The sequence below is a fragment of the Phocoena phocoena genome, chromosome 3 (genome assembly GCF_963924675.1).
Source record: "Phocoena phocoena chromosome 3, mPhoPho1.1, whole genome shotgun sequence".
Lineage (NCBI taxonomy): Eukaryota > Metazoa > Chordata > Mammalia > Artiodactyla > Phocoenidae > Phocoena > Phocoena phocoena.
This window is the reverse complement of record NC_089221.1, coordinates 77766077-77780436: the sequence shown is the minus strand read 5'-3', so window position 1 is coordinate 77780436 and position 14360 is coordinate 77766077. Positions and strand designations below refer to the sequence as shown.

General features: G+C 45.4%; 1 non-coding gene across 1 annotated transcript; it reads left to right on the top strand.

The window, feature by feature from the left end:
• The first annotated feature begins 13570 nt into the window (after positions 1–13570).
• On the top strand, positions 13571–13676 carry LOC136121830 (U6 spliceosomal RNA). Its single transcript, XR_010655831.1, has one exon. It is a non-coding gene; the product is annotated as a U6 spliceosomal RNA (small nuclear RNA).
• The last annotated feature ends 684 nt before the right edge of the window (positions 13677–14360 follow it).

Below are 14360 nucleotides of genomic sequence, written 5' to 3'. Positions count from 1 at the left end.
TCATAGTGAAGGTGATTTTGAATAGTCTTGAGTGACAGTGAGGACAGCAAAGAAGGTGGGAGAAGAGACGGGGAGGGTAGCTGCCATGGTATGTGAGCCAGGCATATGTGCTGAGGAGATGAAACAAAATCACTACAAGATGTGTTGAGAGAATGGAAAATGTATAGTGTTGTGCATCTAGATGTTTTTGTTCCCATGATTGTAGGGGTAAGAAGGGATGATGACTCCTCTGTCTCTTCATAACCTTAGCTCCAGACTCAAAAAAACCCTTCACATTATGAATGCCATGAAAGCTTTTTTTCTGTTTTTGTCTCTTTTTTTTTTGCTGTTTCTAAAGAGCTTATTCCTAATGTGTATTTCATTTCCAACCAACACCCTTTCTATGTCAGATGAGGTGATAAAATATGTAATTATAGAGAAGCAGAAAAGTATGACTCAGCTATTTCCCCACACGGCCTTGACCAAAGACGCAGGGCTTGGGGAACTACAGCTGGCATGAAAGAAGCAGCAGGGAGAGGAGACCATTGAAAAAATGGTGTGTCAGTACTTGCTGCATCCATCCCCTTTGCTTTACCCCAGAATATATCCTTTTTCTGATTCAGCATGAAGAACGGTAGCTAATGAAAATCTGTAATTCTGGAAGGTAAGCTATCTGAAAACTTGTGAAAAATCAGCTGAAATCAATAACGCGAGCTGTGGGACAATCCCTGGGCTTCCCAGTCAACAACAGTCATCAGTTCTATCAGGGACATCTGTACGAGTCACTAAAACATGGCCACAGTTACTTGGAAATGAGAAACCATGGAGAATTAGACACTAAAAATATCACCAGGAAATCTCCACAATGCAAACAATCCTCAGGAAGAGAAGACAGGTGCATGATAACAGCCTGGCTGACATGCCACACTCCTCTCAAATTACAGAAAATCAATGCTGTCAACCTGAGAATATTGAGCAATAGTCCAACCAGCCTCTCGGCCTATGCGTTTCACAAATGCCAGATTCACCAGGCGCCATCACCCAGAAAAGAACACTCACCTGAGCGCTGGGGAATGCGGCGTGGTCTTGGCAAGCCTTCTCGAATTGTAAGGGGGCACCTGACCTCAGCTCCTCTGAAAATGGAATGAGGCACTTAGACCAGCGCCTGGTCATACCAGCCACCTTGCAAAGGATAAGAGACAAAAGTTTAAAGGCATGAATTGGAAGACATAGTTGCACCTCTAACATACCACGGTCTCGGGAGGTTTATTTGAGCCCTCTAGGAGTTTCAGTTTCCCCATTTCCAAAATGATGTAGAATAGACGTGTGTGTGTGTGTGTGTGTGTGTGTGTTTGTGTGTGTGGCCTTACTGTTCTCTACTGCCCTGATGCATTGGGATCAATCATAATCTACTACTTAGCCAAGTGTCAGTCTGCATTTTTCCCCTCTCAAATAAAATACATATGTACAAACACACTCATAAAGAATGAGAATTCTTTCATTTTCTTCAATCCCAATATGTTTCTCTGAGTGAAGAAGAAAAGGGTAGAATTCCTATTACAAGCCAAGAATTGCTCGTAAGTTTGCATACATTCATGAGAATATATTACCCATGGGAGCATCACTCTTCCTGTGTGCCCTGAGGGCTGGGCTTGGGGGTAAGTTTAGCTGGGTAAAGTTAAACTCTGCTGGACTTGGTTTTCCAAGTATTTGGGGTTATTTCTTTGTTTTCTCACTCACCTGAGATGTCCATATCCTTGTGTCTGAAAGGTGCTCCGTGTGTGTACTCATATCCCTCCCATCGGCTCCCACCCAATCCTACTAAAGCAAGAGGTGAGCAGGGCAGCTGGAGACACCACCGCCTCCCACCCACCCGCCTGCCCGAGAGGCCTGGAAGGAAAAGGGAGCTCAAGAAAGGCCACAGACTCTTTCCTACCTTCTCTGGTCTCCAAAGATCCTTTTTCTCAGTAAAAAACATAAAAGGCCCCCAAAATAATAATAGTATATACCAAGAAAAGCACAAAAAAGTCAACCAGGCATAGAGATTATCTGTAGGAGAACTTTTAGGAGACAATGAGATTTGAGGTTTCACGAGGTGAATAAGGGGATTGGATATCAAGAGAAAAGAATCCTGGGGGGAACGATTAGCTAAAACTAGGAACGAGGATACAGGGAACTTCTTGGGGATGTATTTCCCCCTAAATATGGCAGAGAAGAGTCAGGAGTAGCCTGTTGGAGAGGCGGGTAAGGGAACCACCTTTGCAAGGCCCAGGGACGCTCCCTGATGTACCTTCAAGTCCAGGCCAGCGGCTGTTCCCAACCCCCTCCTGCCGATGAAAAGCTTTCCCATGCCCCCATCTCCTCCCAAGTGAAACCTCTTCAGGTGCTTCACCTGATGTAAATCCAGGGTATTATTCAGGCTCCTTCTTGTTCACCTGCTCAAACCCTTTTGAACCCTCCCAGGTCTGTTGTTTCTCTCAACTTTTAACTCCATCTTGTCTCTTTCCCCCAGTATCAAAATTCGGCCATAACCCTAAGAACAGATCAACTCCAGCTGTCTACATTTTCTCCTAGGTGTTGAAAAAAAGCTCTGCGCCTGTGTCTCCTCACCTACGTGTCTTGCTCCCATGCCTGGTCCAGGCACCATTGTCCCCCTGAACAACCCCCTCCTGGGCTTCCTGCCAGAAAATATTTTGCAAGTTTCACTTGAATTTGTACATGGCATACTTCTGAACATGTAAATAATATATAAGGCCAACCTATTTTTGGAGCTAATAGCAACAAAAATCTCAAAACTACAATCTGCCCTAAGCTCGTTTTGCCCTTAAAAAAAAAAAAGTTCTTATGAAATACCCGAATTTCTTCAGTTAATACAAATACAGACGGTGACCTAAAAGTTCAAGTAATGGCCCAAAGTGAGGGGAAGTGTAATGTTGATTCTGATTTACAGAAAGTGAATCTGACTCATGGCAAGGTCCTGCAATCTCACATGAACTCATTCTGCCTGTAAATGCGCCGGAATCAATGGTGAGCAAATGTCAACTCTGGCAGAAGCCCTTTGTTTTCCGTTGTGCGGAAACGCCAGATCCCCATGGTTTCTGACAAAGGCCCTCGTCAAGCCGGTGTGTCATCATTTGCGTCTGCCACGGCGGCAGCTCGACCTGCGCGAGGACCCACTTCCCAACTTCCCGGCATCTCTTTGGCTTCCTCGGAGCGAAGGCAGGCGGGCCAGGCCCACGCGGGAAGCAGCGCCACCTGCTGGAAGCCGAGTGACGGAGCAGCGGACTGGAGTTGATGGAGGAGACCGAAAAGTCCTGTCGGTGCCATTGGCTTTGAGGCAACGGCCACGGCCAGGCCTGACTGGAAAAAGAAAAAAAAAAAACACTAGCAGAAATATGCACCCTTTATCCAAACCAACCCTTAAGGCCACACGCCATCCCTTCCTCACCACAGAATGCGGGTGGTGTGTGTGCACACGTGTGGAGGTATAGCGAGATTGCATATTCCAGGAGTGTCTCTACCGACCTCCCAGAGGTAGGGAAAGTGATATCATGGTCACCCTCCTTGCTGGATTTCTAAGCAACTCCACGGCTGACAGAAACGTTTACATACAATATCCCAGTTAATCTCCCACTACTCTGTACAAGGAGATAAAAGTCTCAACCTAACGAGCTGTCAGCTCCCTGGCTCTCCTAGAATTACTCATAACTTAACCACGTTTGAGGATGACAGCTAACTAATGAGCTTTTCCCCTTTTCAAAAGACTTTGCCCACATGGAAACAAAGGCTGTCACAATCCCCCAGCCAGACAGAACTGGCTGTCAGCGTGGAAGAGATCGAGGGCTGACTCCGAGGTGAAGTAAGCTGCAGCCAGCTGTGGGAAGGAGAAGTCTGCAATCAAACCTCAGCGGCTTCCAAGTGGCTGGTAGTGGGAAACTCACAGGAAACTCATGGCCTGTGCAGGTCTTTGCCAGAACCTCTCTGGCTCTTCAGAGCTGTACTCACTTATGTCACAATCATGAGGAAAACTTTCCCGGCCTGAGAGGTTACTGACCTAAACCCATGAGCATCTGTGGAAGCAGGAGGCCTGAAAGACAAAGCAAAGGTGTGTTGGATGAGGGGGGCTGCTACTTTGGCAACGTGGAAGTGTTTGCTGACAGTGCTAGGGACACCAGTGACACAACACATGGATTCTTCGGCATTTTCCCGGCGATTGAATAAAAAGAACTACAGTGTCTTGAGAGCTTACTTAGGCCAGGCAGCAGGCTAAGTGCTTTACCTTGGTGGGGTTTGTTGTTGTTTTCATGTGATCCTCACAAACGCTGTATAAGAGATGCACTATGATCAGCCCTGTTTTACAGATGAGGAAACTGAGGCCCAGAGAGGTTAAGAGGTCTGCCTAAGATTACACAACACAGGGGAGTCAATGCCAGGCTCAAGCCCAGGTCCCTCTGGCCCAAAGACTATGCTCCAATCGTTTACTCTACTGCCTCTCAGCTGTCAACGCCCTACTAGGCCCTGAACTAGAGTGTATTTTACTGTTCGTTTCAGGGCCAAAATGATTCATCAACCACATGACCACACCACTCATTTTCACTGACCCCCTGAGCATGAAAGCAGGGCTTGAGGAAAGACCTTTCATCCACTTTGTTTTGAGCCAGGGCAACAGGCTGGGAATGGTTGGAACAAATAGTTCTGGGTCAGAGGTCAGGGGACAGACTGCACTCTGGCGGCGAAAACAAACAAGGCCTCTCAGGGGGGCTCTCGGTGCCATGAGGGGCCCCACGGGTGGAGCCTGCACAGGCATCTCTGGATGGGATGCACCCGGGTGTGAGGGGCGGGCCTGGCCCATTCTTAAGTGCGGGGCGGAGGTGAGGGATGAGGAAAGCGCTGTCCCGGAGACACCGTCCAGTTCTGGCACATACCAGCTGTGGAACACGTGACAGACGCAAGGAACCACGGACGGCGGCGCCATCTCTGAGGACTTCGGGGATTCCGCGCTTGCCACCGCGTTGTAGGAACGCGGCGCTGAGCTGTGGGCTAACGTGAGCGGTGAAGGAGGCAGTGCGGACGGGCTCCGGGGTCTTCAGATGCAGAGCGTCAGGGTTATATCACTTCCACCACCACCACAACAAAGTACTATTATGCTCATTAATCCTGGCGCACACTTTTACATGCCAGCTGGCAGAGGGACCTTGCCAGGCTTTCGCCCTCCGGTGAAAACTTTCCGGACAGCGTTCCACAGTCTGAAGTTTCCCAGAAAGCAGCTTGACCTGGTCGGGTAATCCGACGGGCATGTCCCTTACAGCCGTCCCACACGGCCCGAGTTCACTTCCACCAACGCCACTGCTCGTCTCCCCACGAAGCCAACCAGTCCTAAAGGCGAAAGAAAATAGTGCCGGGTTTACATCTAAAGGCTCCGAGGGGCGCAGATGGATGGCAATGAAGGGGGAGTGGTGCTGAGGCGCAGTCCTTCCCGGAGAAGCAAGGAAGCGGAGAGCCGGCCAACCCCCTCTTCCCTGGCCTCCAGGGAAGGCCCATCCCCCGCTGCGGGTTCCGGGCAGCCACGAGGAAACTGGCGCTCAGCACGAGCCCCAGACGGAAGCCTTTTGTCTGGGAGGGGCTGGGGGACGCCACACAGCGCTGTTTCTTCTAAACCTTTTTGTTGTTGTTGTGTTTGTTCTTCCTTGAATGTTATCTAGATCGTGGAAAGCTATTTCCACGAACCGATTTTTAAAGATCCCATGTGATGAGGGAAGAACCCGTCCACAGTATTAATGCAGGGGAATGGTTACCTGTAGGCTGGTGCCTCCTATGGTGTTTGAGTTTATCGGCGTGCAGAGAAGAGGCAGAGGGCAATACGGTAAAGGAAGGCTTGTTAGGCTCTGACGTGAAAAACAGAACAGCTGCGTGCTAAAGTGTATTCTGGTTGGATCTGACAATACAAAAGAGAAATGGGAAACCTAATCGGTGCGACTCAGTCACAGTGGATGCATGATCTTATGCATGGGTCAAAACCCATGGAACCGCACGGCACAGGGAGTGAACCCTAGTGGAAATGATGGACTTTAGTTAATAAGTGTTTCAAAATTGCTTCATCAGTGGTAACAACTGTGCCGACTAATGCAGAACGTTAGGAATAGGACAGGAAAGGAGGATAGAAGGGAAATATTTTTACTATCTGCTCAATTTTTCTGTAAACCTAAAACTGCCCTTTAAAAAATGAAATTTGTTACTTTCAGTAAGTGAAAATGAATAAGTAAATAAATACCCAGAAGGAAATCAATCAAAATGTTAACAGTACTATTTTTTTTAGAAAATTTTTAAAGTAAATTTTATTATTTATTTTTGGTTGCACTGGGTCTTCGTTGCTGCGTGTGAGCTTTTCTCTAGCTGCAGCGAGCGGGGGCTACTCTTCCTTCAGGTGCGCGGGCTTCTCATTGCGGTGGCTTCTCTTGCTGCGGAGCATGGGCTCTAGGCACGCGGGCTTCAGTAGTTGTGGCTCACGGGCTCTAAAGCACAGGCTTCAGTAGTTGTGGCTCACGGGCTCTAAAGCGCAGGCTTCAGTAGTTGTGGCTCACAGGCTCTAGAACACAGGCTCAGTAGTTGTGGCGCACGGGCTTAGTTGCTCCGTGGCATGTGGGATATTCCCGAACCAGGGCTCGAACCCGTGTCCCCTGCATTGGCAGGTGGATTCATAACCACTGCGCCACCAGGGAAGCCCACTAGTACTATTTTTGGATGATGAGATTATGAGTAACTTCTTTTGTGTTTTTACTTTTCAAATTTCCTACAATCTAGTTTTGTCTATCTTTACATGTCACTTTATCAATCAGGTAAATGTACAGTTTTAAAATCTTGTCTGAGTGACTGTTCTCTGAGGCAGAAACTGTATTTGCACAAAGTGGTCTGTTGTCTAGTTCTCTTTACACAGTAGGAACTTAAATTTTGTACCTTTAGATGTCTTCAACTCTTTCAGCCTTGTAGCCTGAAAATTTGCTGTTGTGTGGCTCAGGAGATTAAAGCAATAATTACGAGAGGGAGAAATCCAAGCCTTCAAGGAATAACTGGGTAGGTGACTGTAAACTGAAAATCTCTTCTTAAGTAGCCTGTGTGACTATCTTGAGAAGCATCTATTAAATAGCTTCCATGAGCAGAGAGTGATGGGTGCTGATATAAAGCAAGATCCAAAGATGTGTAATTAAACAAGAAGCATTGATTCTACCGTGTAGAAGTTGCAGCAGTAGAGTTGGCCTGAGAACTGGGGACAGTTATGCCAAGAAAACTCTTAGCTGAGTTCCTGATTCTTGGTAAACCGGTCAATAAATGATTTCTGATATTTGAGAGCATTAGAAGAGTTTGTCATAGCCTGGTTTTAGAGCTAATCCTTCATATTAGCGTTGTTTCGCAATCTACAATGCATCTTCGCATTGATCTCATTTACTGCTTTCATTTGTTTGCTTTTCATGTAACCTTATATGACTGAGCATCTTGAAGACAGGACCACGTCTTATTTATTTTTGTATGCCCCGCTCCTATATACGCCTGCCCCATAGTTGGTTCTTACTGTGGATTAAAGATGGCTGCAAATTCTTTGACACTTCCGATCAAGAGACAGAGTCTAGGGCTTCCCTGGTGGCGCAGTGGTTGAGGGTCCTTCTGATGATGCAGGGGACGCGGGTTCGTGCCCCGGTCCGGAAAGATCCCACATGCCGCGGAGCGGCTGGGCCCGTGAGCCATGGCCGCTGGGCCTGCGCGTCCGGAGCCTGTGCTCCGCAACGGGAGAGGCCACAACAGTGAGAGGCCTGTGCACCGCAAAAAATAAATAAATAGATTTAAAAAAAATAAAAATTAAAAAAAAAACAGAGTCTATTTCTCCTCCTTTTGAATCTGGGCTAGCCTGAGACTGCTCTGACCAATTGAATACGGTGTAAGTGACATTATGACAGCTCCAAGTTCTTAAGGAGAACTTGGTCTCTTGGAGCCCTGAGCATTCACATAAGAAGTCCAGCTCTCTTGCTGGAGAGTCCATGCAGAGAGTCCCCGTGGGGAGGGAGATGAGGCCAGCTGAGCCCAGCCTTCCAGCCATCCATCCCAAAGAGGCAGACAAATGGATGAAGCTATTTTGAACGCTCCAGGTCTGATCGGCTACCCTGTGAGTGTCCCAAAGGACCCCGATTGACTCCACATGGAACAAAGAATCTCTCAGATAATCTAAGCCCTTCCTAAATTCCCAACTCACAAAATGATGAGATATATTAAAATGGTTGTTTCAGCCAGTGAGCTTTGGGGTAGTTTGCTATGAAACAATAGATAACTAAACAGCTCTCAAGAAACATTTGCTGATGGATGGAGGGATGACCTAGAAGGGCCATTGTCTTTCCTAGAGGAATGATGCTCAGAAATAAAGCAACTTGCCAGAGCTACTGCAGTGGACATTTGTCATCCCTCTTCTCCCCCAGCATCTGAACCTCCTTCTCCTTTTGGAGAATTTCCAACCTCCTAAAATAGACCCATCTCACATTAATAGAGGCTGAAAATGCCAAATACCCACTTTCTCAGTCTTCCTCAAAGCTAAAGTGCAGGCACGTGGTACAACATCCTCCAACGGGACACTCTTGCCCCAGACCACGACTCAGAAGCTGGAAGAGTGAAGAAGCAAGGACTTTGCAGGCTCCACCCTAGGCAGATGGACCCTCCAGGGGCCCCATGGCCGCAGCTCCAGCAGCAGGGCCCTGTGTGCAGGCTCAGTGGTGGCAGTGGGGTGAACCGTGGTCCCTGTGCCCAGTCACAGCACTGTCTTCACGGTGTTGTTATGTGGGGCTGCTCCCTGCAAACCTGTCCTCTGTCCCTCCCAGGGGGGTGGCGACCTACTCACTGTTTTTGTAATAAACTCCTTTTCTGCTTACAGCCAGGAGCCCTGACTGATGGCCGCACACTCAGGTTCCTCATTCTAGATCCTAAGCTTGATGTGAATACTGTTCAGCTGGTGTCCTCAGAGCGCAGGGGGTTTGCATGGGGAAAGCAGGAGGGCGAGAGAGCAGAGCTCGGAGCCCTCAGCATCACCCCCCTGCTTCAGCCAGAACAGAACTACTTTGGTGTTTTTAATACTGTGATGCTCTTTAAATTTTCTTTGGAAAAATTGTTCTGTTCCTACAAAGTAAGTCTGAAAATGACCACAGACACATATAAAATGGCAATGCATGCAATGGACTGTTTGGTGAAGAAAAATTAACAAAAGGAATGATCATTTGAATGTCCCACTGAGCCCTTGAAACAGATCTTTGGTCCAGAGCAGATGTCTCCAGGCCTTTACCTCCTGGTAAAGAAGTGTGAAACAGGACATGGTGGAGGGGGTCACAAAGGCTGCCATCAGCATTCATCTAGATCTGGTTATGTGGAAGGTGTACAGATCGAGCCCCTGACCCCTTCCCTTTTGAGGTTCATTGTTATTTGAACACATCAGTGGGTCAGAGCAGCTGCCTAGGAGGCCAGCAGACAAGCCCATGAGGGACAATGGAGTCTGGACTGGACCAGGCTCCAGGACAGGGCCTTCTCGGGGAGGGCCTGTGTGTCAGGGTTAGAGCCAGTCTTCCTGAACTACGGGGATGCCTTGGGGGTAATGGCCGTGTGTGTGAATGTGTGTGTGTACGCCAAAGAGATGTTGACAAAAAGCTGTGACATCAGTAAAAGGCTGGGGAGGAGGACCTTCTCCCCCACCCGCGCATCACTAACAACCACTGCTGGACCGGTCACGGGCCGCAGACAGGACAGTTTGTACCCCTGAGCCTCAACCACCGCAGCACAGAGCAGGGCCTGGGTTCAACTTCTGACACGACCCACAGGGCCCCAGATCAGCACTGATGGGGCTCAGTCGAAATCAACTGAACCAAGTGGGCTTTGGGGTTCCTTGGACTCATTGCAAGACGGAGAACTTCGAGGGGAGGAAAGGACATTCTCTTGACAGTAATATGAGAGCTCAAGCCACTAACCTTAGGGAGAAGCACAATGCGGGAGGGTGGTTTGTTGTTAATGTTTAGAATCCATGTTTCCTTCCTGCTTCTACAGGTTCTTCAGTGTTGGTTTGGGGAAAGGAGCTGCAGCCATGCCAGTTGGAGAATTGGCAAAAGTAGAGATTCCAAGTGAATAATTCACTTCAACTAAAAGGACAATGAGAAGAGGAGTAACTCGCACGTGAAGCAGAGCTGGTTCCCAGCTTGTGATGGCCTGGACTGCTGGCTCTATCTGAGTGACGCTACTACCATCTTTGTCATGCAGTCCCCAGTGGTCTTTGACCTGACCTGCAGAAGCAGGTGCTCTGACTGCAGGGCAGTGGCATCTAGAGTCTTGACCTCAGGGTCCCCGTCCATTTCTGTGCTTAAAGTTTCTGCAGCACTTGGCAGCTGATTCAAAATTGCCCATGACCTTTCCTCATTGGCCAGTTCAAACATGTGCCACAGCAGCCCAGGCAAGTACGAGAGGAGGGTGGTGTCGGCTCTGGGCTGGCCTTCACCAGGAGAGCCTGGACTGGCTGCTTCCACTGCAGCAGTAACTGACCAGGTGGGCAGGGACAGGACCCGGAGCCTCCCGTTACACAGAACAGCAAGTCTAGGAAACAATAGGGCCTTGTTCTGTACCACTTACTGGGAAGTGTCCTCAATACCTCTTTGCTCTGAGAAATAGAGCCATTTCCTTTGTAACAAGGGCCCACACTTGTGTGCTGTGCTGGGAGTTTACAGGGCAAGGCCAAGGCTGTGTACCTGTGGGCACATGTGGGCACATGCTGAGCTTTGGAAACAGGCCTTACAGATGCTCATATACCAACAAACTACCCTTTAACCCTGTTTTCTTAAAGAGGTCAGTTATAATTTTCAAAAGTCCATAAGTTAGAATCACAATGAAGAGTCTTTCGAACGTCAGTGTCTGACCCTGAACTTAGACCTGAATATGTCAGCCTCTTTCCCACTGAAGAGGCTTAAAATCTTCCCAGCCATCTTTCTAGATGCCAAATGAGGCTTTCCTGAACACCACACCATCACTTACAAACTTGGGTTAGAAACGTTCTATCAGCTGAACTCAATAACTCATTCATGTATGCTTCCAATAGAGACAGAATTAAAATATTTCAGGGACATGATCTTATAATATATACACAAGATACCAGTGAGTGAATAAGATAATAGTAGCTATCACTTATCAGTGCTTTACATATACTAATTTATTTATGCCTGTCAACAAATAAAACAAAGACCACCAGAGCTAATAAATAATAAGTGAAGAGATGGATGGACAATGGATGAAGGAATGGATAGATGAATAGGTAAAAAGAAAAAGCTAAGTCTACTGACTTGCTAGAGGAAGGAACACAAGCTAGTGATGAAGTAGAAGTTCACTGAGAGGGAAAAAGAGTTTTTAAAGTGCTAGCCAGAAGCAGGTTTCATGTGGTTATTGCTAACTAAGGATTGAGATCCAGTACTCTGGATCTCTCTGGAGAGGACAGAATGGATCCACAGGTCTAAACACAGTTGGCTAAAGACATGGAAGCAACCTAAGTGTCCATTGACAGATGAATGGATAAAGATGTGTTACATATATACAATGGAATACTACTCAGCCATAAAAGAGAACGAAATAATGCCATTTGTAGCAACATGGATGCAACTAGAGAGTATCATACTAAATGAAGTAAGTCAGACAGAGAAAGACAAATACCATATGATAGCACTTATATGTGGAATCTATATAAAATATGACACAAATGAACCTATGTATGAAACAGAAACAGAATCATGGACATAGAGAACAGACTGGTGGTTGCCAAAGGGGACGGGGTTGGGGGCAAGATGGAGTGGGAGGTTGGGGTGAGCAGATGTGAGCTTTTATATATAGAATGGATAAACAACAAGGTCCTATTGTAGAGCACAGAGAACTATGTTCAATATCTTATGATAAACCATAATATAAAAGAATATATATAAAAAAAGAATGTGTATATATATATATATATATATGTATAACTGAATCACTTTGCCATACAGCAGTAATTAACACAACATTGTAAATCAACTATACTTCAATAAAAGAAAGAAACACAGTTGGCTAAAACAAACCTCACTGCTCACTGTTTAGGAAGAGTCTTCAGTTAGGACCACTGAGAGCCTGGTGTGCCAGGGTCTCTCCAATTTCATGGTCCTTTATCAGCTTCAGCTGGTCAGAGCCAGCTGTAAGAAACACATCTTCAGTTGTTATCTCTCCTAGGCAAGTGCTGCTGTACCAGAAAACTTTCCTCACATTCCTCACCATAGCCTCGCCTTACCAACTCCATCACTTTAAAATTTCACACCAGGAATATTTTATAATTGGAAATTAAGTGTACCTGTTTGCCATCTAGCCCTTTCCTTGCGTCTTCAGACCCTTAGAAGGCTGTCACCTTAACCCCTTTAAAAGTGAACTGTATCCTGCAGTTAGGGAGGAAGAGTGGCATACTGAAAAAGCTGCGACGATGCATAATCTCCTGGTTGCAGGTCATGGGGCATCTGATCTTCATCCAAAGATAAATTACTGTGCTAAGCTTCAGGAACAAACTTTATAATAATGTAACAGAGCAACAAGGAGCCATCTGAGCAGTGAGTCTTAGGCAATAAACACACACAGCAAAAAACCCTCAAAAACAATAACACTACTACTTAATGTCCACTGAGATTTAATTCTCCCCCTCTAAAACTGCCCTAATTTCTACCAAATATAGCCAAATTAAGACTGACTTATTTGCAAAATAAGTCTGGTTTCAATAAAGTTGGCCTGATCATTTACATAAATGTAATTGATCATACAGGCTCTTTTAAGTTGGCTCTGCTAGAACTTTTTATAAGAAATCTCAAACTGAACTTTTAAAAGGCCTCTCAAGTCCAGGAAAACCACACCAATCTGGTTTGCCATCAGATTCTGCTTGTGATATCTATAGATTTGGGTGGATTCCTCTCTTGAGTTCCCCAAAATATCGAGATTCCTGCACCTGCCAGGAGGCAGCCTTTCTTATTCACCTGATGACAAGCCTGCTGGGAACATAAGAGTTTCCAATTTCTGGAGGAATCAGGTAGAGAGAAAAGATAAATGTTTCAATTCTACTTACAAAGGTATAATTTACCAAATTGCTGTAAGTCATAATTAGCTTGAGGAGAAAGGTTTCTTTATATCTGGAAAACACAGATTAAAACCAGTAGTATTTCAGACAAAACCCAAAAATTATACCATATTCATCAGTTCACTCAGTCCTATGTGACTAATCCTTGATCTTAATCTTCTGTTAACAGTTTTATGAAGCTATCAGGTTTTCCATTAGAATTCTTTAATTTCTTACCCAGTTCAGCAGTATGATCTGAAAGTTATCAGAAACCTGTACTTGTCCAAAAGTCATTTCTCTGACTCTTCTTGAAGATGAAGCATTTTTTGCAAAAGCATCAAAATAAAACAATAATGGTCCATAAATGACAAAACACTTTAAAAGGCACAGTTAAAGATCTGATTACAATGCAATTAACAAAGAAACTTAATTAATGCTGTGAATACAACATTTAAGATAATAACTAGAGTGCTTGCTTCAGCAGCATATATACTAAAATTGGAACGATACAGAGAAGATTAGCATGGCCCCTGTGCAAGGATGACACGCAAATCACGAAGCATTCCATATTTTTGATATATGTATACATATAGCTGATTCACTTTGTTATATAGCAGAAACTAACACAACACTGTAAAGCAATTATACTCCAGTAAAGATGTTAAAAAAAAGATAATAACTAGAATTATAACTGATAACATTTTACCAGGACATATCAGATTTTTAGAAATTCCATATAATTTCTAGAATATCTTTTTAATAATATTTACCCATACAATATAACCTAAGAAGGTTTGTCGCCGCTCATTTGACAATGCTTTCTATGTAATTTAACATAGCAAATAAGCCTAATTAGTTTATTATTCCTCTCTCTGAGATGCTTCAGGGGTCCTCTCTGAAGCATCCCAAAATTAGCTAGAGGTCAAAAGAACTTCAATTAGAATTTGATATTTGGAAATTTTGTCAAAATACCAAAAAGGTTTCAAAACACCTGGTCAAATAGTATCATGGGTCACTGTGGAATAGTACTTATTCACTTAGTCAAAGTGACAATAAAAGATTTCAAAAGAAAATTATAACAGATTACCAGTTAAAGAACTTATGGTTACCAGGGGGGAAGGGGGGAGGGATAAATTGGGAGATTGGGTTTAACATATACACACTACTATATATAAAACAGATAACTAACAAGGACCTACTGTACAGCCCAGGGAACTCTTCTCAATACTCTGTAATGGCCTATATGGGAAAAGAATCT